The 23,427-nt window shown below is 38.6% G+C and overlaps 1 protein-coding gene and 1 pseudogene across 2 annotated transcripts in view; both read left to right on the forward strand.

Moving 5' to 3' along the window:
- The window catches only part of GRAMD1C (GRAM domain containing 1C), a 98,831-nt gene that overhangs the window by 14,356 nt on the left and 61,048 nt on the right, over positions 1-23,427 (forward strand). For both annotated transcript variants that reach the window (XM_068965036.1, XM_068965014.1), the window contains exon 3: positions 8,834-8,916. The gene's annotated coding sequence lies outside the window, so the exon portion shown is untranslated. The remainder of the gene's footprint in view (positions 1-8,833; positions 8,917-23,427) is intronic.
- Positions 16,582-17,950, forward strand: LOC138089193 (elongation factor 1-alpha 1 pseudogene; annotated as a pseudogene).

Here is a 23,427-nt window from a genome sequence, read left to right on the forward strand (position 1 = left end):
TTGTTTGAAATATCTATGTCTTTGAACACTTTTAGACTTAATTATAAAGAATAGGAGCTAACATTTTTGACAGTATGGAGAGAGGACTATCTAACTTAAAAGCTCTTTTGCTACAAAGTACCTAGAAATTCTGGATGAAATGTTACAAACATATTTGTAATCAAATGCTTTTCTGGGCTTACAGGTAGCAAGGGAAATACCTAAGGGCTAAAGGAGAAGAGGGAACTGATTCCCAGATTGGTGAGCACATGAAGTATGCTGAGGCAGCCCTGAGGAGTTCGTTAGTCTCAGTAGCCAAAGGTTTAATGGTTGCACTGGGATAGCAGATGGTGCCTTGAATTTGCAGAAATTAGAACTGAGAACTCTTTATAAAGCCATGTCTCTTGAAGAGTTTTACCCTCTGTGGAAGGGCAGGTTGAAGACAAGGAAGCTTATCTGTCTAAACTTGGGCTTGGGTTGGTGTGAGAAACTGGAACTTACTGTAGTTCATCTTTCATAAAGTTTTGGGACTTGGATTTAATACTTTATGAGTGAGCAGAGAGAGATTCAATAAATAGCATGTTAGTCCTTCAAAAACTTCATCTCAAACTACCAGACTGAGCTTCTATGACCGAAGTCATACTTTTCTGTCATTACATTATTTTCATTACATTATTTCTCTGCTCAAGATGTTACTTAGTAATAAGTAGTAAAGTAGTAAAATGGCCTAACGATAGTAAAAATAAGGGTATGGAGTATTGACATCTGGAAAAAAGTGTGTGAAAGTGTCAGTCACTCAGTCATGTCCAGCTCTTTGCAACTCTAAGGGCTGTAGCCCACCAGACTCCTCTGTCCCTGGCATTCTCCAGGCAAGATTACTGGAGTGGATAGCCATTCCCTTCTCCAGGGGTTCTTCCCGACCCAGGGATTGAACCCAGGTCTTCCGCATTGCAGGCAGATTCTTTGCTGTCTGAGCCTCCAGGGAAGCCCATTGACATCTGAACCAGCATTGTAAGTACTTTAAACATTTCCCCCTCTTATGTAGAATTAACACCTTCATTCTATCCCTACTAACTTTTCCTTTTTTTCCTCTTTTTTTTTTTTCCACTTGTAGTTTGAGACAAATACTATTTTTCCTTAAAAAAAATTTTTTTTGGCTGCACTTCAGGGACCTTCATTCCCTGAATGAAGAGCTTGAACCCACACCCTCTGCACTGGAAGGTCAAGTCTTAGCCATTGGACCACCAGAAAAGTCCCAAGATAATTTTAGATTCACATGGTTCTAAGAAATAATGAGAGACTCTGTATGCTTTAAAAAGTATTCCCTAATGGCAACATCCTGCAAAACTGTAGTACAGTGTCATAGCTTGCATATTGATAGTGATAAGGTCAAGTTATAGAGCATTTCTATCACTACAAACATCTTTTTTTTATAGGTTACAACCCTTTTATAGATACAACCATTTTCTTTCTTCCCCTTGCCCCTACTTAACCCTTGGCAACTGCTAATCTGTTTTCTATTTCTGTAATTGTGTCATTTCAAGAATATTATATAAAGGGGATAGTACAGTTATGTAACACTCTATGTTGGCTGTTTTCACTCATCATATTTCCCTAGAGATCCATTCATTTTGTTTTCTGTACCAATAGTTCATTCCTTTTTAATGCTAAGTAACATTCCATGGTATGGATGAATTTATCCATTGAAGAACACCTGGGCTGTTTCCAGTTTTTAATTATGATAAATACAGCTGCTGTAAACATTGATGTACAGGTGTTTGTGTGAACATAAGTTTTCCTCTGGGATGTATGCCCAGGAGTGCAATTGCTGGGTCATCTGATAGTTGCGTGTTTAGTTGTACAGAACTGCCAAGCTTTTCTAGAGTGCTATACCATTGTACATTCCCACTAGCAAAGTGTGAGAGATACAGTTTCTCGGCATTCTTGCCTCCTCACTGAGGGTTTTTATCATGAAAAGGGCCCTTCTGTGTGAATCTGAATTTTAGAATATAGCTATACCTTGTTTTATTGCATTTTACTTGTTTGCATCTCACAGATACTACATTTTTTACAAATTGAAGTTTTGTATATGAACCCTATGTTGAGCAAGACTATCAGTATCATTTTTCCAACAACATTTGCTCACTTTGCGTTTCTGTGTCACACTTTGGAACTTTTTCAATATTATATTTGTTATGGTGATCTGTGATCAGTGATCTTTGATGTTACTATTTTAATTGTTTTGGGGTGAATTATATAAGACAGCTTCCTTGGTTGTGTGGCTTGTGGGATCTTAGTGCCTGGACCAGGGATTGAACCCACAACCTTGGCAGTGAAAGCTCGAAATTTTAACCACTGAACTGCCAGAGAATTCCCCAGCAGCAGGATTTGAGAGGATTGACAGTAGCCCCTTGCACCAGGCTTTTTTTTTTTTCCTTTGTCAGTTTTTTTAGAGGTTTTCTAGTTTCACTGATAATTTAAAAATAATCATCTCTTTTTTCATTGATACTCTAATTGTTTTTGTTTTTCTGTTTCATCGATTTCTGTTCTATATGTAATCTTTATTATATATATACTTTTTTGTTCATGTTGGGTTTATTTTGCTCTTCCTCTTCCAAGTTTTTGAGTTGGACAGTGAGATTATTACTTTTCCTCTTTCCTAATGTGTGCATTTAGTGCTATAAATTTGTTTCTTAGCTTTCATTGTGACCCACAGATGTTGATATATTGTATTTTCATTTTCATTCAGTTCAGTATACTTTTTTTATATCCCTTGAGGCTTTCTCTTTCATCCGTTGATTATTTAGATATGTATTTTTTAGTATCCAAATGTTTGGAGATTTCTGTGCTCTCTTCCTGTTATTGATCTGTAGGTTGATTTCATTGTGGTGAAACACAATCTATATAATTTTACTTCTCTTAATTTGTTGAGAGATGGCTGAACATATATTCTATCTTGGTTTATGTTCTAATAAAGTGAAATGTGAACAAAATGATGTGTGTCGTTTCTAGAGGGGAGCCCTTAGAGTTGGTACACTATTTGCCATCTTCCTGTCCTAGGATGGTGGAGCCCTTGTTAGCATATGTCCCTACGTTAGGACAGTGTGGAGCTAAGGCTTTTGCCAACCCACATTGTTCATTTATATTTAAACAAGACATAAACTCTTGTTCTTGTAAGCACTGAGACTTTGAGGTTTGCTTATTGATACAGTACAATCTAGTCTTTTATGACTAATGTACCAAGTTAATTTACTCTTTATTTTTTCACTTTATCTTATTCCAATCTGTTGCCAAAATTGCCTTAAAAATCCGCTTCTGAAATTGTTGCGTGAGCCACAGATACTAATCACTGAGACTCTGCAGCCAGATCATTTTTAATTAGCTAGGTGCAAGCCATTAAGACTTTTGGACTGCAAAATGCTAGTTTATTCAATTTTACTGTGTTTGCATGTAGAAATATACACCAAAACTATTTGAATTACTTAGAGTGAGAGGATTGTTATTTTTTTGAAAATAATGTTAGAGAAAGAGGAAACTGGGCCCTTTAAGCACAGATACTTAGCATTCTGATTATAATTATACAGTTAATAATACTATATTATATACTTAAAAGTTGCTAAGAAACTAGATGTTAATGTTCTCACCACAAAAAGAAATGATAATTATGGGATGTGATGGAGGTGTTAGCTAGTGCTACAGTGGTAATCATATTGCAGTAATTAAGTGTATTAATTAACACATTGTATACCTTAAATTCATTCAAGTGTATGAATAAATAAAACTGGATAAATTCAGACAGTTAGATGTCAATTATATCTCAAGACTTTTTTTAAATGGAAAAAGACTAAATGTTTTCTTCCTAGAATATGAACATTGCCTTCAGTGTAAAATAAAGTGAAATAATTTTGAATAAATTATAATATTTTTCAAATTAGGCAATTTATCTTATTAAATTTTTTAACAATTTTTATTGCAGTATAGTTGCTTTACAATGTTGTATTCATTTCTGCTGTATAGCAAAGAAAATCAGTTATACATATACATATATTGTCTCTTTTTTAGATTTCCTTCCCATTTAGGTCACCACAGAGCACTGAGTAGAGTTCCTTGGGTTACACAGTATGTTCTTATTAGTTTTTTATTTTATACATAGTAATGTTGATTTGTCAATCCCAACCTCCCTGTTTATTTCACCCTCTTACCCCCTTGGTAACTATAAGATTGTTTTCTACATCTGTGACTCCATCTCTGCTTTACAAATAAGTTCATCTGTACCATTTCTCTAGATTCTACATATAAGTGGTATTATACAATATTAGTCTTTCTCTTTCTAACTTATTTCACTCTGTATGTCAACTTAAACTTGAAATTTAATTTTTTATGTAATTTCAATTTTTGTAAATTTTAGGAATTTTTAAAAATTTGGAAATAGAAAATTATACAAAGAAGAAAAGTGAAATTCCTTGTTTTCTTACCAACCAGAGAAAACTATTTTGAGATATTTCCTTCATTTTTTTCCCCTGTATGTGTGTGAACTTTTTTTCCTTTGGTATAATTAGCATCAGTATGCTTTGTTGTTCAATTGCCAAGTCGTGTCTGACTGTTTGCAACCCCTTGGACTGTAGCACGCCAGGCTCCTCTATGCTCCGTTATTTCCTGGAGTTTGCTCAAATTCATGACCATTGAATCGGTGATGCTATTAATGTCTAACCATGTCATCATCTGCCATCCCCTTCTCCTTTGGCTTTCAGTCTTTCCCAGCATCAGGGCCTTTTTCAGTGAGTCAGCTCTTCGTATCAGGCGGTCAAAGTATTGGAGTTTCAGCCTCAGCATCAGTCCTTCCAATGAAATTCAGAGTTGATTTTCTTTAAAATTGACTGGTTTGATCTCCTTGTAGTCCAAGGAACTCTCCAGTACCACAGTTCAAAAGCATCAGTTCTTCAGCACTCACTCTTCTTTATGGTCAGCTCTCACATCCATACGTGACTTGGAAAAACCATAGCTTTGACCGTATGGACTTTTGTCAGTAAAGTGATGTCTCTGTTTTTTAATATGCTGTCTGGGTTTTTCAGAGCTTTCCTTCCAAGGAGTAAGCATCTTTTAATTTCATGGCTGAATCACTGTCTGCAATGATTTTGGAGCCCAAGAAAATAAAATCTGTTATTGCTTCCACTTTTTCCCATTTGCCATGAAGTGATGGGACCTGATGTCATGATCTTAGATTTTTGAAAGTTTTAAGCTAGCTTTTTCACTGTCCTCTTTTACCCTCATCAGGAGGCTCTTTAGTTCCTCTTCCTCATGTATTGACTCTTTTATCATTATGAACATATCTTAATCTCTAGTAATATTTCTTGCCTTAAAGTCTATTTTGACTGATAGTGGTATAGGAACTCCAGTTTTCTTGTGATCACTGTTTGCATGGTGTATATGTCCATTCTTTTACTTTCAGCCTGTGTTTTTGTATCTAGGTTGTGTGTCTCTTGTGGACAGAGTATAGTTGGGTCTATTTTTATCCAGTTTGACAGTCTCTGTGTTTAACTTATTTATATTTATTGTGTTTATAATATATATTTATATTTTAACTGAAAATTTACAAATTAATTGGAGATAACTTGGATTTATAAATAGCCATTTTGTTGTTTTCTCTGTATCTCATATATATTTTTGTTCCTCTGCTCCCCCTTTATGTGTCAAATAAATACTTTTTAGGATACCACTTCAGTTCCTCTTGATTTAAAAAATGTAGTTGAGTGTTTTTTAAAGGACTGCATGAGGGATTGCAGTGTACATCATAACCTCTCACTGTATACTCCAGATTACTAACTTAATTCTGCTAAAATAGTGAACCTTTGTTCCATCCTAGCTCCATTATCTCTCCCCTGCTTTTATATATATGTATGTCTCATATGTGTTTTATATGTATGGTACATATGTTTGTTCTATATGTATATCAATTTCACTTTAATGTGTCTAAGTCTGAATCTCTTGTCTGTATCTTATTTGCGATTCATTACTCTTCTTTGATTTGTACATTGTCCTCAAATTTTGAAAAATTTGACCAGTACTTACATATTTTTCTGCCTCCCTTTTCCTTCTGATACTCTCATTACATGTATTTTGATGCCCTTAATGCTGCCACACAGGTCTCTGAGTCTCTTGTTTATTTTCTTCAAACTTTTTTGTTTCTGTTCTTCAAATTGGATAAATTTTATTTGTCTGTCTTTAGTTCACTGATTCTTTCTCTGCCATTTTGAATCTTCTTTTGTACCCCTCTAGTGAATTTTTTATTTTGGTGATTATAGTTTTCAACTTCAAAATGTCAGGTCTTTTTTTTTTTAATTAAAAAAAGTTATTCATTAAGATTCTCTGTTGAGATTCTCTACTTGTTGATATGAGTCACTGTTGTCATACTTTTCTTTAATTCTTTGAGCATTGTTCTCATTAGTTCATTGAAGATATTTTAAATAACTGCTTTGATATCTTTGCTAAATCTAGTATCTTGGAATCATGAAAGACTCTATTGCTTGCTTTTTCTCTTTTTATTATGAGTCACATTTTCCTGTTTCTTTTTATGTTTCATATTTTTTTTGAAAATTGGAAACTTAGATAACATATTGTAGCAGCTGTGGATTCTGATGGCATCTTTCCTATCCCTAAAACTTGTCATTCCTGATTTTTATTTAGAATTTGCCTAGAGTAAATCTGTGAAATATGTTTGTTCTATAGTGTGTGGAAGCAATGATCTTTGCTCCATTTATTATCATTGTCGCCGTTTGTTTTTAAGGCTAGTTTCCTGTGTCACCCCTTGTATCAGCCAACAATTAGTCAGAAATTGTGCTTAAATACAGAAAGCCACTAAGGCTTTCCGCTTCCGCTGACAGATCTGTGTATAGATTGGGTAGTGCATTCAAAATTCAGGTCAGTTTTAAATTTGTCCCTGTTTTTATGTTCCCTTGAGACTTCTTGTATTTCCATCCAGGTGTCTTGCTGAAAGTATTACTTTTGTTTCAGGTTTGGAGGACTTGTTAACAAAAGTCACTTGTTACACACAATAAACAATTTCAATATTTAATTGAGGATTAGTTGGCTTAATTTCAATATACAGTCATTAAAAGAAAAGAGAAATAGAAACAACAGTGAGAACTACAGCACATACATCACCAAAGTGGGCCAACCCATGTGCATGTGTGTGCCTAGTCGTGTCTGACTCTTTGCGACCCTATGGACTGAGCCTGCCTGGCTCCTCTGTCCCTGGGGCTTTCCAGGTAAGAATACTGGAGTGAGTAGCCATGCCCTTCTCCAGGGGATCTTCCCAAACCAGGAATCAAACCCAGATCTCCTGCACTGCAGGTGGATTCTTCAGGGAAGCCTGACCAACATGTAGACTCAAAAACAGCCCTAAGAAGTCCCGTTTAACAGCTATTTGGAGTCCCAGTTGTGAAAAGGTCCTGGGCAGTGCATCCACTCTGTGGATCAGACCTCAAATTGCAGTTTCTGGGGCTCCCACTTATAATCCCAGATTGCAGATTGATATCATTCGTTTGCATGCAAAAATTCACCTCTGGTTTTACTTTAACATTGTTACAATGCTGTTTGTTTTATATTGTGAGTCATAGGATTTCATCAGACCTCGCTGCAGTTGGTCAGACCTCCAGGTACTCAAGAGTTCCAAGACCCACTCCCTTTCTTATCTAAAGTGCTGCCTGACTCTGTTCTTTCAGGCAAGCACAGAATTTGGTCCGTGTCCAGGCAGGTTAGAAGCAAAGTCAGGGGCCTGCTATCCTGCTTCTGAAGCCTGAACAAGACTTCCTCCATGTGAATTTCCCTGATACCAGGAGTGTGTGGATAGTTTGGGATTTCTCCAATCTCTCTTGCACATGCTTGTAGCCCTTGTTTATCTAGGATTACATGAAGAGTGTATTAAGTTCATCTATGGCTGCCTCTCCTCTACAATCTCTCTGTTAAGTCCCCTACTAATCTGACAGTCTGCTTGTTCTTGTACTAATAGAGATTTCAACCTCACACTTGCTTGGATAGCTTCAGAAATTTTCCCTTCACTCCTGGGATGCTGCTGCTGCTAAGTCGCTTCAGTCGTGTCCGACTCTGTGCAACCATCAGGCTCCCCCGTCCCTGGGATCCTCCAGGGGAGAATACTGGAGTGGGCTGTCATTTCCTTCAATGCATGAAAGTGAAAAGTGAAACTGAAGTCACTCAGTCGTGTCCGACTCTTCGCAACCCCGTGGACTGCAGCCCTCCGGGCTCCTCCGTCCATGGGATTTTTCGGGCAAGAGTACTGGAGTGGAGTGCCATTGCCTCCTGGGATAGGTTTTCTGTTCTCCACTCTGAATCAACTCAGCCCTGCTCTGTCAGCCTCACTGCTAGTTTTCATGGCCTGTTCCACCTTTGCAGAACTGCTACACTGACCTAACTTGTGGGGAAGAATGAGTAATGGGAGCAGGCCCAGGAAAGAATGCCACAGACTTCTGATGTTCATACCCAGATTCAGTAATTTTCCTGATGAAATACTTCTCATTTTATTGTATGCCTGTGGTCAATTTCCAGTCAATTGAGATGATTATTTTTGACAGTTTTTCCCCCCCTAGCTATATGTTTGATTTTGCAGAATAGTTGCCAAAGTTCTCACTCCATCATCCTGGAAGCATCCTTGGCTTCCTTTTGGTGTTTTTTTTGAAATGTTGATTTTATGTGGTTTTTCATATAAAGACATACAGAATATTTCACAAAAAGGGTATGATTTTAAAGTCCATTTAAATTTTATTTTCTAAGATACTACAATTCAGCTCATTTAGTGATGATTATAATTAAACATAAAAATAATTTTTTATTGTTGCAGATTTCAAGTTCCACCTATAAAGACAGGAATGAAGAGTAAAAGACAGTTCCCACATCTGCCTGATACAGAGAAGCTGATAGCAGGTAAAAAATAGAAAAAGTCAAGAAGGTACAAAAACTCTTTTACTACCTCATCAAAATAGAGTTGAGTGATAATATTAATAGAATATTTAAGCCTTTATGCTCAGCCGAAACTGTTTTTCAAGATAAACAGCCTCTTATCATCTGTCATCAGATGATAAAATAAAGTTGTATAGTTATGTGTGTCATTGACACTGTATCTGGATAGTACAATTATAGGTGGTTTTAGATTTCTACTTTGTAAATGTCTGTATATTCCAAGTTTTATACAATGAACAGGTTTATTATAGCAGTGAGGAAAAATACAAAAATTGTAAATTTTTTAAAAAGCACATATATATACTGACAAATATGGGCAAAATATTAACCAAAATTACATACCTATACAAATTAACCAGAGACCCATCCAAAGGACCATCCCTCTAGATGGGTCCATCCTAAAGGAAATCAGTCCTGAAAATTTATTGCAAGGACTGATGCTGAAGCTGAAACTCCAATACTTTGGCCACCTGATATGAAGAAATGACTCCTTGGAAAAGACCCTGATGCTGGGAAATATTGAAGGCAGGAGAAGGACGAGAGGATGAGACGGTTGGGTGGCATCACCAATTCTATGGACATGAGTTTGAACAAGCTTCGGGAGTTGGTGATGGACATGGAGACCTGGTGTGCTGCAGTTCATGGGGTCACAAAGAGTCAGCCATGACTGAGAGACTGAACTGAACTGAACTGATACAAATTAAAATATATAATTGGGATCATTCTGTACAAATGACTTTAACTTCTTAGATTTAACCACATATTGGATCACTGTTTTCTGAAACAGAGAACCTTTAACCTTTAATTTTAAAAAACGACTCACTGACATTTCAAATCCACAGTTTCACACTTTTATAGGTTAGTTCAGTTAATATTTCTTAGTACTTAGTCTGTGCCAAAGACCATGATGTTTCTGAAGAACTTGGAGTCCAGTGGAAAAACATCATATATAAACAAATCACTATGATTCAGGTTATATGAACAGTTTTAGCAAGCTACAGAAATATTATCTGGAAATAAAGATTTAGTGTGCACCACAGTTTCCTAACTGATCTCTCTCCTAGTCTTACATGGCTTCATTCCATTCAGGGCTATAGGTATAGTGGTTTTTCTAAGATGCACATCTGATCAGTTTAAAACCCTTTATGAATGGTATTCCAGTGACCTTAGAATAAAGTTGACTGCCTTTCTGTGTGGCCTTTTGTATATGTTAATTATCCTCTCATCTCTCTTTATCAAGTTCCCTTCAATCCCTAGTCTTTTTTGAAGTCAGTTTTCCTTATATATGTCATTTCCTTTTGTTTTGGGGCTTTTTTACTTCATTTTACCTAGAATTGTTTTCCCTCTTCTATACCTGGTTGTCTATTTTTTATATATTTTAAAATATATATAAATGTATTATGTCTATTTGCATATATATTTTGTTTATATTTCTCATTTAGGCATGCCTTTACTGTAAGTTTGACTGGGCTGGTACAGCTCTTATATTCATCTACTGCTTACCAGAGTTACAGTAGTAGTAGTAGTTAAAATGTGGAAATACTGAGCCCCCACCAAGTGACTCCTCATACCTTAGCTCTCCTGGCTTCTCTTGTAGGATTCCCAGGGCCTTTCCATAATCCAGCAATGAAAGGTTTTATATCTGATAGAGAAAGGTCCTGATCCAGCACTGTGGTTGGTGACCAGTGTTATTGTAACTATCACCTCTGGATAGATACCTCTAGTATGTACTCTTGTATTGTCCTTCACAATCCTCAGAGTCCCTTGGACTGCAAGGAGATCAAACCAGTCAATCCTAAAGGAAATCAGTCCTGAATATTCATTGGAAGAACTGATGCTGAAGGTGAAACTCCAATACTTTGGCCACCTGATGGGAAGAACTGACTCATTGGAAAAGACCCTGATGCTGGGAAAGATCAAGGCAGGAGGGGAAGGGGACAACAGAGGATGAGATGGTTGGATGGCATCACTGACTCGATGGACATGAGTTTGAGCAAGCTCCAGGAGTTGGTGATGGACAGGGAAGCCTGGTGTGCTGCAGTCCATGGGATCACAAAGAGTCGGATACAACTGAGCGACTGAACTGAACTATTTATATTATTGGGCTTCCCAGGTGGCACAAGTGGTAAAGAACCCACCTGCTAATGCAGGAGACATAAGAGGTTAAACCCCTGGGTCGGGAAGAAACCCTGGAGGAGGGCCCAGCAACCCACTCCAGTATTCTTGCCTGGAGAATTCTATGGATAGAGGAGCCTGGTGAGCTACAGCCCATGGGGTCACGAAGAGTCAGACATGACTGTGATTACACTTTGACTTTTATCTATATTATTTGCTATTGTAACTCTAGTACAAAGGTCAGTATTTGACATATAATAATGGGTACTCAGTGATTGAATGGATGGTTGATGGATTGAGAAATGAGTGAGTAAATGAATTATCAGTGTCACTTAAAATCAGCAGAATAGATGAGCTCAACCACGGATAACATTGAGTTAAGGTAACACTAACAAAAGAATCATGGCATCGGTAGAAGAAAATCCAGTAAAACTCAAATTTAGAAGGAAAGGTCAAATAATGTGTGAAGATCCAGAAGAAAGTAGTATCACAGTATTTTGGGATATAGAGTTGTTAAGAATCATAATAGTTTAACAGTGTGAAATACAGTTGAGCTAAGTGAAAATAACAATTTGTGAAGTTGATCTAAAGTAACTATATAGAAGAAATGTACAGTGTTAAATGAACATTTTAAAAAATGAAAAGAAAGTAGAATCAATAACTAAGGTTATACCTAATAAATCTATAAAAGAAGAGGAAATTAAACCTAAAGCTACCAAAGGGAAAGAAATGATACAGACTAGAGCATAAATTAAGGAAATTGAAAACAGAGGAAAAAGTAGAGAAAATCAATGAAGCCAAAGCTGGTTCTCTGAAAAAATTGATAAAATTGATATGCTGAGAATCTGGTTAACCAAGAGAAATGATAGGTAACATGTATTACCAATATCAGCAGTGGAGAGGGTTCATCACTGCTGATCCCCTGAATATTAAAAGGATAATAAAGAAATACTGTGAACAACTCTATGCCCATAATACAATAATTTAGATAAAATAGACCAATTTCTTGAAAAACACAAACTACCAAACCTCACACAAGAAGAAACATATAGCTGGAATAGCTCTATACCTATTAAAGAAATTGAATTTGTAGTTAAGAACCTTCGATAAAAAGAAAACTCAATGTAGACTGTGTCAGTGGTGAATTCTATCAACTACTTATGTAAGAAATAGTATCATTCCTTCCAGAAAATAAGAAGGATCACTTCCCAACTCATTTTATGAGATTAGTAGTACCAAAATACCAAAACCAGACAGAAACATTCTAGGAAAAGACTAATATCTGTCATGAACATAGAAATAAAGAGTTGAAACAAAATATTAGCATATAAGATTCAGCAATTTATAAAACAGATTATGGATTATGACCAAGTGAGGTTCATTCCAGGAATGCATGGCTGGTTCAGCATGTTAAAAAAAAGAAAAATCAATCAATATATTTTATCATCTTAGACCAAATATGAAAAACCATATAATCATCTCAATAGATGCAGAAAAAGTATTTGACAGAATTCAACATTCTTTCATAATAAATCTCTCAGCAAGTTAGAAATAGAACTTATTCTACTTCCTTAGAAGAAACTATGAAAAACCTCCAACTAACATTGTACTTAATGATGAGAGACTGAATGCCTTCCACCTAAAATTAGAAACTAGGTAAAAAATGTCTTCTCTCACTATTCTTACTCAACATTTTCAGTTCAGTTCTGTTCAGTCACTCAGTCGTGTCCGACTCTTTGCGACCCCATGAATCGCAGCACGCCAGGCCTCCCTGTCCATCACCAACTCCCAGAGTTCACTCAAACTCATGTCCATAGAGTAGGTGATGCCATGCAGCCATCTCATCCTCCGTCATCCCCTTTTCCTCCTGCCCCTAAACCCTCCCAGCATCAGAGTCTTTCCAATGAGTCAACTCTTCGCATGAGGTGGCCAAAGTACTGGAGTTTCAGCTTTAGCATCAGTCCTTCCAATGAACACCCAGAACTGATCTCCTTTAGGATGGACTGGTTGAACCACCATGCAGTCCAAGGGACTCTCAAGAGTCTTCTCCAACACCACAGTTCAAAAGCATCAATTCTTTGATGCTCAGCCTTCTTCACAGTACAACTCTCACATCCATACATGACCACAGGAAAAACCACAGCCTTGACTAGATGGACCTTAGTTGGCAAAGTAATGTCTCTACTTTTGAATATACTATCTAGGTTGGACATAACTTTTCTTCCAAGGAGTAAACGTCTTTTAATTTCATGGCTGCATTCACCATCTGCAGTGATTTTGGAGCCCCAAAAAATAAAGTCTGACACTGTTTGCACTGTTTCCCCATCTATTTCCCATGAAGTGATGGGACCAGATGCCATGATCTTCTTTTTCTGAATGTTGAGCTTTAAGCCAACTTTTTCACTCTCCTCTTTTACTTTCATCTAGAGGCTTTTTAGTTCCTCTTCACTCTCTGCCATAAGGGTGGTGTACCCAAGTAAGATGGTAGGTGTTGTGAGAGGGTGTCAGAGGGCAGACACACTGAAACCATAATCACAGTAAACTAGCCAATCTGATCACATGGACCACAGCCTTGTCTAACTCAATGAAACTAAGCCATGCCATGTGGGGCCACCCAGGACAGGTAGGTCTTGGTGGAGAGGTCTGACAGAATGTGGTCCCACTGGAGAAGGGAATGGCAAACCACTTCAGTATTCTTGCCTTGAGAACCCCATGAACGGTATGAAAAGGCAAAAGGATAGGATACTGAAAGAGGAACTCCCCAGGTTGGTAGGTGCCCAATATGCTACTGGAGATCAGTGGAGAAATAACTCCAGAAAGAATGAACGGATGAGCTAAAACAAAAATAATACCCGGTTGTGGATGTGACTGGTGATGGAAGCAAGGTCTGATGCTGTAAAGAGCAATATTGCATAGGAACCTGGAATGTCAGGTCCATGAATCAAGGCAAATAGGAAGTGGTCAAACAGGAGATGGCAAGAGTGAACATCGACATTCTAGGAATCAGTGAACTAAAATGGACTGGAATGGGTGAATTTAACTCAGATGACCATTATATCTACTGCTGTGGGCAGGAATCCCTTAGAAGAAATGGAGTAGCCATCATGGTCAACAAAAGAGTCTGAAATGTAGTACTTGGATGCAGTCTCAAAAATGACAGAATGATCTCTGTTTGTTTCCAAGGCAAACCATTCAATATCATGGTAATCCAAGTCTAGGTCCCAACCAATAATGCTGAAGAAGCTGAAGTTGAACAGTTCTATGAAGACCTACAAGACCTTTTAGAACTAACATCTGCAAAAGATGTCCTTTTCATTATAGGGGACTGGAATGCAAAAGTAGGAAGTCAAGAAACACCTGGGGTAACAGGCACATTTGGCCTGGGAATACAGAATGAAGCAGGCCAAAGGCTAATAAAGTTTTGCCAAGAGAACGCACTGGTCATAGCAAACACCCTCTTCCAACAACACAAGAGAAGATTCTACACATGGACATCACCAGATGGTCGACACCAAAATCATATTGACTATATTCTTTGCAGCCAAAGATGGAGAAGCTCTATACAGTCAGCAAAAACAAGACCGGGAGCTGACTGTGGCTCAGATCATGAACTCCGTATTGCCAAATTCAGACTTAAATTGAAGAATGTAGGGAAAACCACTGCACCATTTAGGTATGACTCAACATTTTGCTAGAAGTTTAAGTGCAATAAGTGCAGTAGACTTGAAATAAAAGGCATATACATTAGGAGAATAGGAAATAGAAACTAACTGTATTGCCAATAGACATGATTATTCATTTAGAAAATCTCAGATAATCTACAAAAATTTCTAGATTTAATGAGTGAATTTAGTGGTGTCTCGGTGGTAAAGAATCTGCCTGCCAATGAAGGAAATGCAGATTTTATCCCTGGGTCGGGAAGATCCCCTGGAGAAGGAAACGGGAACCACTCCAGTGTTCTTGCCTGGGAAATCCCATGGACAGAGGAGCTTGGCAGGCTACAGTCCATAGTGTCAGAAAAGAGTTGGACATGACTTAGCGAATAAATAACAACATTAACAGAATTGAAAATCATTTGAAGCTAAAAGAAACATTTATATACACTAGCAGAGAACAACTGGAATTAAAATTTTAAAAATAACATTTACATCAGAACTTCCCAATAATGAAGTTCAGTTCAGTTCAGTCACTCAGTCGTGTCCGACTCTTTGCGACCTCATGAATCGCAGCACGCCAGGCCTCCCTATCCATCACCAACTTCTGGAGTTCACTCAGACTCACGTCCATTGAGTCCGTGATGCCATCCAGCTGTCTCATCCTCTGTCGTCCCCTTCTCCTCCTGCCCCCAATCCCTCCCAGCATCAGAGTCTTTTCCAATGAGTCAACTCTTCGCATGAGGTGGCCAAAGTACTGGAGTTTCAGCTTTAGCATCATTCCTTCCAAAGAAATCCCAGGGCTGATCTCCTTCAGAATGGATTGGTTGGATCTCCTTGCAGTTCATGGGACTCTCAAGAGTCTTCTCCAACACCACAGTTCAAAAGCATCAATTCTTCGTATGTAGGTATAAATCTAACAAACATGTAGGCTCTATATGCTAACAAATGTAACACAGTAACAAAAGAAGTATAAATAAATGTTTACAGATTGGAAGACTCAATATTGTTGAGGTCTCAGTTCTCTCAAATGAAAAAATCCCAGAATACTTTTCCATAGATGAGGAAATAGACAAACTGATTTTAAAATTTGTATGGAAAAAACAAAGGATTTAGAATAGCCAAAATAATTCTGAAAAAGAAGAACAAAGCTGGAAGACATACATTACTCAATTTCAAGGCTTACTATGAATCTATAGTAATCAAGACAGTTTGAGATTTGCCAAGGATAGGCATTTAGATAAATGGAACAGAAAATAGCTCAGATATAAATTCATAACAAATATTGTGAACTCATTTTTGACAAAGGTGCAAATGCAGAAATAATTTAATGGAGAAAGTTAATCTTCAACAAATGGTACTGGAACAATTAGATGTCCATATGCAGAAAAATGAATGAAACTTGAAGGAAAACTCACTATTTACAGAAATTACCTCAAAATGGATCACAGAACTAAATATAAAACTGTAGAATTTGTAGAAGAAAACATCTGGGTTTTTCTACTAGAGGAAATCTCTGTTTGAATTTGATGATGAATCTTTAGATGTAACACCAATAGCATGATTCATACAATAAAGAATCAATAAGTTGTACTTTATCAAAATTAAAATCTTTTGCTATGCAAAAGATACATTTTAGAGGGTGAAAATATAAGACACAAACAGGAAGAAAATAGTTGTAAATCTCATATCTGATTAAAGAAACAAACATAACACATCTATCCACAGTAGAAACTATTCTTAAAAGTTAACAGTAAGAACACAAACAACCCTATTAAAAAATGGGCAGATTAGCTTTTTCACAACGGGTTTGCCGCCAGGACACAGGTGTCATGAAAACCACCATTAAACCTAAGCAAAAATGGGAGAGGAAAAGACCCACATCAACATTGTTGTCATTGGGCACATAGACTCAGGGAAGTCTACTATGACTGGCCATCTGATCTACAAATGTAGCGGGGTCGACAAGAACAATTGAAAAGTTCGAGAAGGAGGCTGCCGAGATGGAAAAGGGCTCCTTCAAGTATGCCTGGGTCTTGGACATACTGAAAGCTGAATGTGAGCGTGGTATCACCATTGATATCTCCCTGTGGAAATTTGAGACCAGCAAGTACTATGTTACCATCATTGATGCCCCAGGACACAGAGACTTCATCAAAAACAGGCACGTCCCAGGCTGACTGTGCTGTCCTGATTGTTGCTGCTGGTGTTGGTGAATTTGAAGCCGGTATCTCCAAGAATGGGCAGACCCGTGAGCATGCCCTTCTGGCTTACACCCTGGGTGTGAAACGACTAATTGCTGGAGTTAACAGAATGGATTCCACCCTACAGCCAGAAGAGATACGAGGAAATTGTTAAGGAAGTCAGCACCTACATTAAGAAAATTGGCTACAGCCCCGACACAGTAGCGTTTGTGCCAATTTCTGGCTGGAATGGTGACAACATGCTGGAGCCAAGTGCTAACATGCCGGAGCCAAGTGCTAACCCGCCATGGTTCAAGGGATGGAAAGTCACCCGTAAGGACGGCACTGCCAGGGGAACCACCCTGCTTGAAGCTCTGGATTGCATCCTGCCACCAACTCACCCAACTGACAAACCGTTGCGTTTGCCCCTCCAGGATGTCTATAAAATTGGTGGTATTGGTACTGTCCCTGTGGGTCGTGTGGAGACTGGTGTTCTCAAACCTGGCATGGTGGTCACCTTTGCTCCAGTCAATGTAACAACTGAAGTGAAGTCTGTAGAAATGCACCGTGAAGCACTGAGTGAAGCCCTTCCTGGGGACAACGTGGGCTTCAATGTCAAGAACGTGTCTGTCAAAGATGTTTGTCATGACAATGTGGCTGGTGACAGCAAAAGTGCCTCACCAATGGAAGCAGCTGGCTTCACAGCTCAGGTGATTATTTGGAACCATCCAGGCCAGATCAGTGCTGGACATGCACCTGTGCTGGACTGTCACACAGCTCACGTTGCTTGCAAGTTTGCTGAGCTGAAGATTGATCGTCGTTCTGGGAAAAAAATTCTTGAAATCTGGTGACGCTGCCATCGTTGATATGGTTCCTGGCAAGCCTATGTGTGTCGAGAGCTTCTCTGACTATCCTCCCCAGGGCTGTTTTGCTGTGCGTGACATGAGACAGACAGTTGCTGTGGGTGTCATCAGAGCAGTGGACAAGAAGGCAGCTGGAGCTGGCAAGGTCACCAAGTCTGCCCAGAAAGCTCAGAAGGCTAAATGAATGTTATCCCCAATACCTGCCATCCCAGTATTAATCAGTGTTGGAAGAATGGTCTCAGAACTGTTTATCTCAATTGGCCATTTCAGTTTAGTAGTAAAAGACTGGTTAATGACAACAATGCATTGTAAAACCTTCAGAAGGAAAGGAGAATGTTTTTGTGGTCCATATGTTTTGTGTGTGGCAGTTTAAGTTATTTGTTTGTAAAATCAGTACTTTTTAATGAAAATGACTTGACCAAAAATCTGTCACAGAATTTGAGACCCATTAAAAAAAGTTTAATGAGAAGAAAAAAAAAGGGCAGATTCTTTACCAAAGGAGATATGTGGATGGCAAATAAGCATATGAAAAATTGCACACTATCATAGGAAAATACAGATTAAAACCACAATTAAATAAATGACATATCTAATAGAATTGCTAAAATTAAGCACTAAAACAGTGGACAACACCAAATGATGATGAGGCTGCAAAGATACAAGACTCCACTGTGTTGGAAGATGTGGGTAAGTGTGGCTGACCTCTCTACCATAGAGAGCTCACCAGTTACCTGATATTGGTCCCTGTTCTAGCTGTCACTCTTTGTGATTCTCAGTGTGGAGTCTCTCTGGAGTGGCATAGCTTCAACCTTCTCTTGCGTATTTTTTGAGCTGAGAATTTCTCCACACTGTGGCTTATCCATTAGTGTCCACTTTCTGTCTCTTAAAATTTAATCAAAACTTCTAGTCGACCAGTGTACCCATTCTGTCTACCCCTCAGCATTGCAAAAGGAACAGACCTAGACACTCATGTCAACTTAGACCAGAAGTTCCGTGGACTAGGTTTGTTCACACTTCTAAATATGACTGTTCCCTTGAATGTATTCTCTTGGGAGGACGTATACTTTTTATAGTGACGCCATTGCTCAAAACATTTTTTAATGTCTCTGATTAAATGAATGAACAAGGTAGATTTTTTACCCTAGAAAATGTTGCACTGGAGAAATATAATTATAAACAAAATATCCTACCCACCCAGAAAACCTCTCTGCAAAAGTAAAAGAGAAAGAAAACACTTGGTTTTATTACTGAATAAGCATTAAATTAGAGTGTGATGGACATCACAAGCAATCTGCAAAAGAGATTGTGAAGGCAGAAAGAAATCTCCTCTTTTTTATGTAGGCAGGCAGATACAGCCATTACACATATTCTAAAGATAAGTAATAACTAGCCCTCGAGTTAGAGGACTTGACAGCACCATATGTCATATCAGTTTATCCTAAATTCATCTGGTAATTGGGTCAGCTCTTTTAGCTAATTGGCTTTATCCAAAGGAAAAATAAACTCACTTCTTAAAGACAGGAGTTAGTTTGCAACTTGAATCAAGGCACCCATGGAAATTACCCACTCGAAGAAACTAGGAGATGGGGTCTTATCATCCCTGTTGTTTGAAAGAGGTGGCTCCCAGGTCCTGGAGGAAACATCAGGGTTATAAAACTGGCAAGAGGCTTATTTTGCTTTTAAAAAGATTCATATCTCACAGGTGCAGAGAAAGAATTTACAAGCTTTCCAAGGAAAATGCTCTAAAGAGAGGAGGGGATCTCTTTCTGTTTTTTTTTCAACCAGAGAAAATTAATTTTTTCTTTTTCAGTTTGCATCTGCCCTTACAGTTTGCTCAGGTAAAAAGCAAAGGAACAACAACAACAACAACAAAAAAAACAGCAATGTAAAGTATAAAAAAATGCAAATGGTTATCTTTTGTAGTTTATGTACAAAATTATGATAGAAAGCAATCCTAAAAATGAGTCTTACTTAAGCAATATCAACTTTCTTGGACTCCCAAAGATGATTGTGAGGTAGGAGATAGATGGGCTTCAGGTTGGAAATTTATAATCAGCCGCCCTTCTGCTTTCATTTCTTGAGATAAGAGATAGGTGGGCTTCAGCTGAGGAATTTACAACTAATAGAAACAGAGTAAATAGCCGGTCTTTGTCTCTTAACTCAAGGGAATAATCATGCCAAGGACAAAGAAAGGACAAAACCCTGTCTGATTAGGAAGACACTACACAGGAGCAGAAAGGCTCCTTGGAGTAAAAAGTCAGAGGTTAATTTGAGGCCATGAGTCATGCTCATCCTCATTCACTTCGAGATCCATCTTGGCTAGGGTGTGCGTGTACACCCCAGGGAGGGTCCTGATGTGTACACCCCAGGGAGGGTCCTGACATGTACACCCCAGGGAGGGTCCTGACGTGTACACCCCAGGGAGGGTCCTGAGACAAGTTAACCAGGTGGGACAAAGCAAGGTGATTGGCCTGAGGGAAGACCTGGAAGACTGCCCCTTTATAAAGGATTTAAACTTAACCAAAAGGCGGGACTTTCTCTCTGAGCCAGCCCACGCACCTTTCCACATGTACTTTTCAATAAACTTTACTCTTTTCCGCCTCCTTGCCTGAATTTTTTTCAGTAAACTTTTTGCTTTACTCTTCTCCGCCTCCTTGCCTGAATTCATTCTTGACTAGGCAGGCAAGACTAGGGACCTTAGCCCTAACTGCTGGCTCCTGTGGCCCAGTGGTTAGGACTCCTGGTCTTGGAAACTAGGAGCCTGCTTCCAGCTACCTTTCACTGCTGCTTGCTGCAAGCTGCCCCTTACTGCTACTCGTGTCTGAAATCAATTGCTGCCAGAAAAGAATACTTCGGGATGTGTGTTTCCTGCCATTATTGCGTAAAAAACACATTCTCTTAACTCATCATCTCCCTTACAGAGCTATGCCTAAATTCTTCTGTAAAATTAAATAGTACATCTTGTTCGTTTGAAAATGAATGTGCGACTTATTGTGCAAGCTTACTCTGGGAGTATATAGTGCTGATTCACTCCATCTGTATTCCTGTTAACACTTTTCGCATATTTCAACTGTATCCTTTGTTATATATTAGTTATTAAAGTAAATCTTTAGGCGTTGGAGCCATTCACTTGGCTGAAATTGATCCTGTAAAAACTAGTAAGTTGATGTTAATACATGCATCAAAGTGAGCTGTGCTGCTTGGTTAATTTACTAAACTTTATTTAAATTTTCCAGTAACCAATGATAAAGTTATAAAAGGGACTTCCCTAATGGCTCAGTGATAAAGAATCCATCTGCAATGCAGGAGAGGCAGGAGATGCAGGTTTGATTCCTGTGTCAGGAAGGTTCTCTCAAGGAGGAAATGGCAGCCCACTGTAGTACTATTACCTGGAAAATCCCATGGACAGAGGAGCCTGGCAGGCTACAGTCCTTGGAATCACACAGAGTTGGACACAAGTGAGCACACACACACAGAGTTATGAGTACATAAAACAATTTTTGACAAACATAATTCAATTGTAGATGAATCAGACTGTTAATATAACTCAAGTCAGGTAGAAGATTGCCTTCTGAAGTGCCGATTAGTATCGTGGTACAGGTTTGGTAGTCAGTAGGGAAACTGGGAGGAAAAAAGGTAAAATCCCTTTGCTTTTAAAAAATTTTTTGTCCATATCTTGCCTGGGACTTATTGCTAGGAAGCCATCTTGTAAAAAAAACAACTTTAGTGAGGTAGGAGTTTATAACAATAAAACATACCTGTTTTAGAGAGATTGTTTTTAAAAAACACTGAAAAAAACCTGTCAATCTATATCAAATAGTCTTCAGTTAAAATGTTAGCATATCTTTGAATAGAGTTAATGTAAAATAGAGCTGCTGCTGCTGCTAAGTCACTTTAGTCGTGTTCGACTGTGTGTGACCCCATAGATGGCAGCCCACCAGGCTCCCCCGTCCCTGGGATTCTCCAGGCAAGAACACTGAGTGGGTTGCCATTTCCTTCTCCAATGCATGAAAGTGAAAAGTGAAAGGGAAGTCGCTCAGTCGTATCCGACTCTTAGCGACCCCATGGACTGCAGCCTACCAGGCTCCTCCGTCCATGGGGTTTTCCAGGCGAGAGTACTAGAGTGGGGTGCCCTTGCCTTCTCCGGTAAAATAGAGCAGCGGTTCTCAAATTGTGGTCCACGACTAGCAACATTGACATCAGCTGGGACCTTGCTAGATGTGCAGACTCTTCCCCAAGCCCAGATGTAGTTAATCGAAAACTTGGGGCGTGGCCTGGCAATCTATTGTGATCAATCTACCAGGTATGTCTGTTTTTTTAATTAAAAAAATTTTTTTTTGAACTTTTTGTTTTATATTGGAGAGAATCCAACTGCAGTTCTGGAGACATGGGCTCTATCCCTGGGTCGGGAAGATCCTCTGGAGGAGGACATGGCAACCCCTCCAGTATTCTTGCCTAAGAAATCCCATGGACAGAGGAGCCTGGCAGGCTGCAGTCCATGGAGTCGCAAAAGAGTTGGATACAACTTAGCGACTAAACAAAAGCCAATTAACAATGTTGTGATAGTTTTAGGAGGACAGCAAAGGGACTCATCGGTACATATACATGTATCTGTTCTCCCCACAAACTCCCTTTCCACAGACTGCCACTTTATATTGAGCAGAGTTTCCTGTGCTATACAGTAGGACTTTGTTCTACCACATATTTCTGATCTGATATTTGAGAAGAACTGAATTAATAAAATGTTTCAGTGGTAAGAGTTAGATAAGAGTTTCAGAATACCTCAAGATGACCTTTAGCCCCATCCCTGTTTGAGAGATGCATACTAGTCAATGAGTAACTTAATCTGCTTAATTATTTACTAGGATTTTTTCTTTTTTGGTTTGGTGGTGTCTCAGTTCTGTTTTGCTGAAGGAAGCACTGTGAAAGACTCGAGTTCCTTTGTTAAATTTTTAGTATTTGCTTAGAAATTTAACATAAGCAAATTTAAATATCTTAGGGTTCATAATCTCAATAACTTTTTCCTAAAATTACTAGTCACTTAATATCATTTAAAAATATATCAATTAAGCTAAATCTCCTCATAGCAGCTCTTTATATCTTATTAATAATTTAGCAATGCTATTTACATTAGCCACAGAGCCATGTCTTGATCTTAGAGGTGTGGTGTTAACTTACTGGTAGGGAGTAAGGCATTTATCAGAGCCCTCTTGATTTTGCTGGATTTTAGTGCTGAGTTAGAAAGGACCAAATTTGAAGCTAACCTTAAAATGTATAAAATTTATAGAGTCATCCCTCCCTCAGCCTCATCCAACATCTAATTAGTTACCAATTCCCTATCCATGTGTGTGTGCAAAGTTGCTTCAGTCGTCTCTGACTCTTGGGTAACACTATAGACTGTAGCCTGCTAGGCTCCTCTGTCCGTGGGATCCTCCAGGCACGAATACAGGAATGGGTTATCATGCCCTCCTCCAGGAGATCTTCCTGACCTAGGGACTGAACCCATGTTTCTTGTGTCTCCTGCACTGGCAAGTGGGTTCTTTACCTCTCGTGCCATCTGGGAAGCCCCAATCAGTACTACCCCTTAAATATCTCTGAATCTAACTACTTCTTTCTCCAGTACTGCCATCTTTTGGTCTGAGCCACCATGTTTCCCCCTGG

This window comes from Capricornis sumatraensis, chromosome 1 (assembly GCF_032405125.1).
Source record: "Capricornis sumatraensis isolate serow.1 chromosome 1, serow.2, whole genome shotgun sequence".
NCBI classification, from domain to species: domain Eukaryota; kingdom Metazoa; phylum Chordata; class Mammalia; order Artiodactyla; family Bovidae; genus Capricornis; species Capricornis sumatraensis.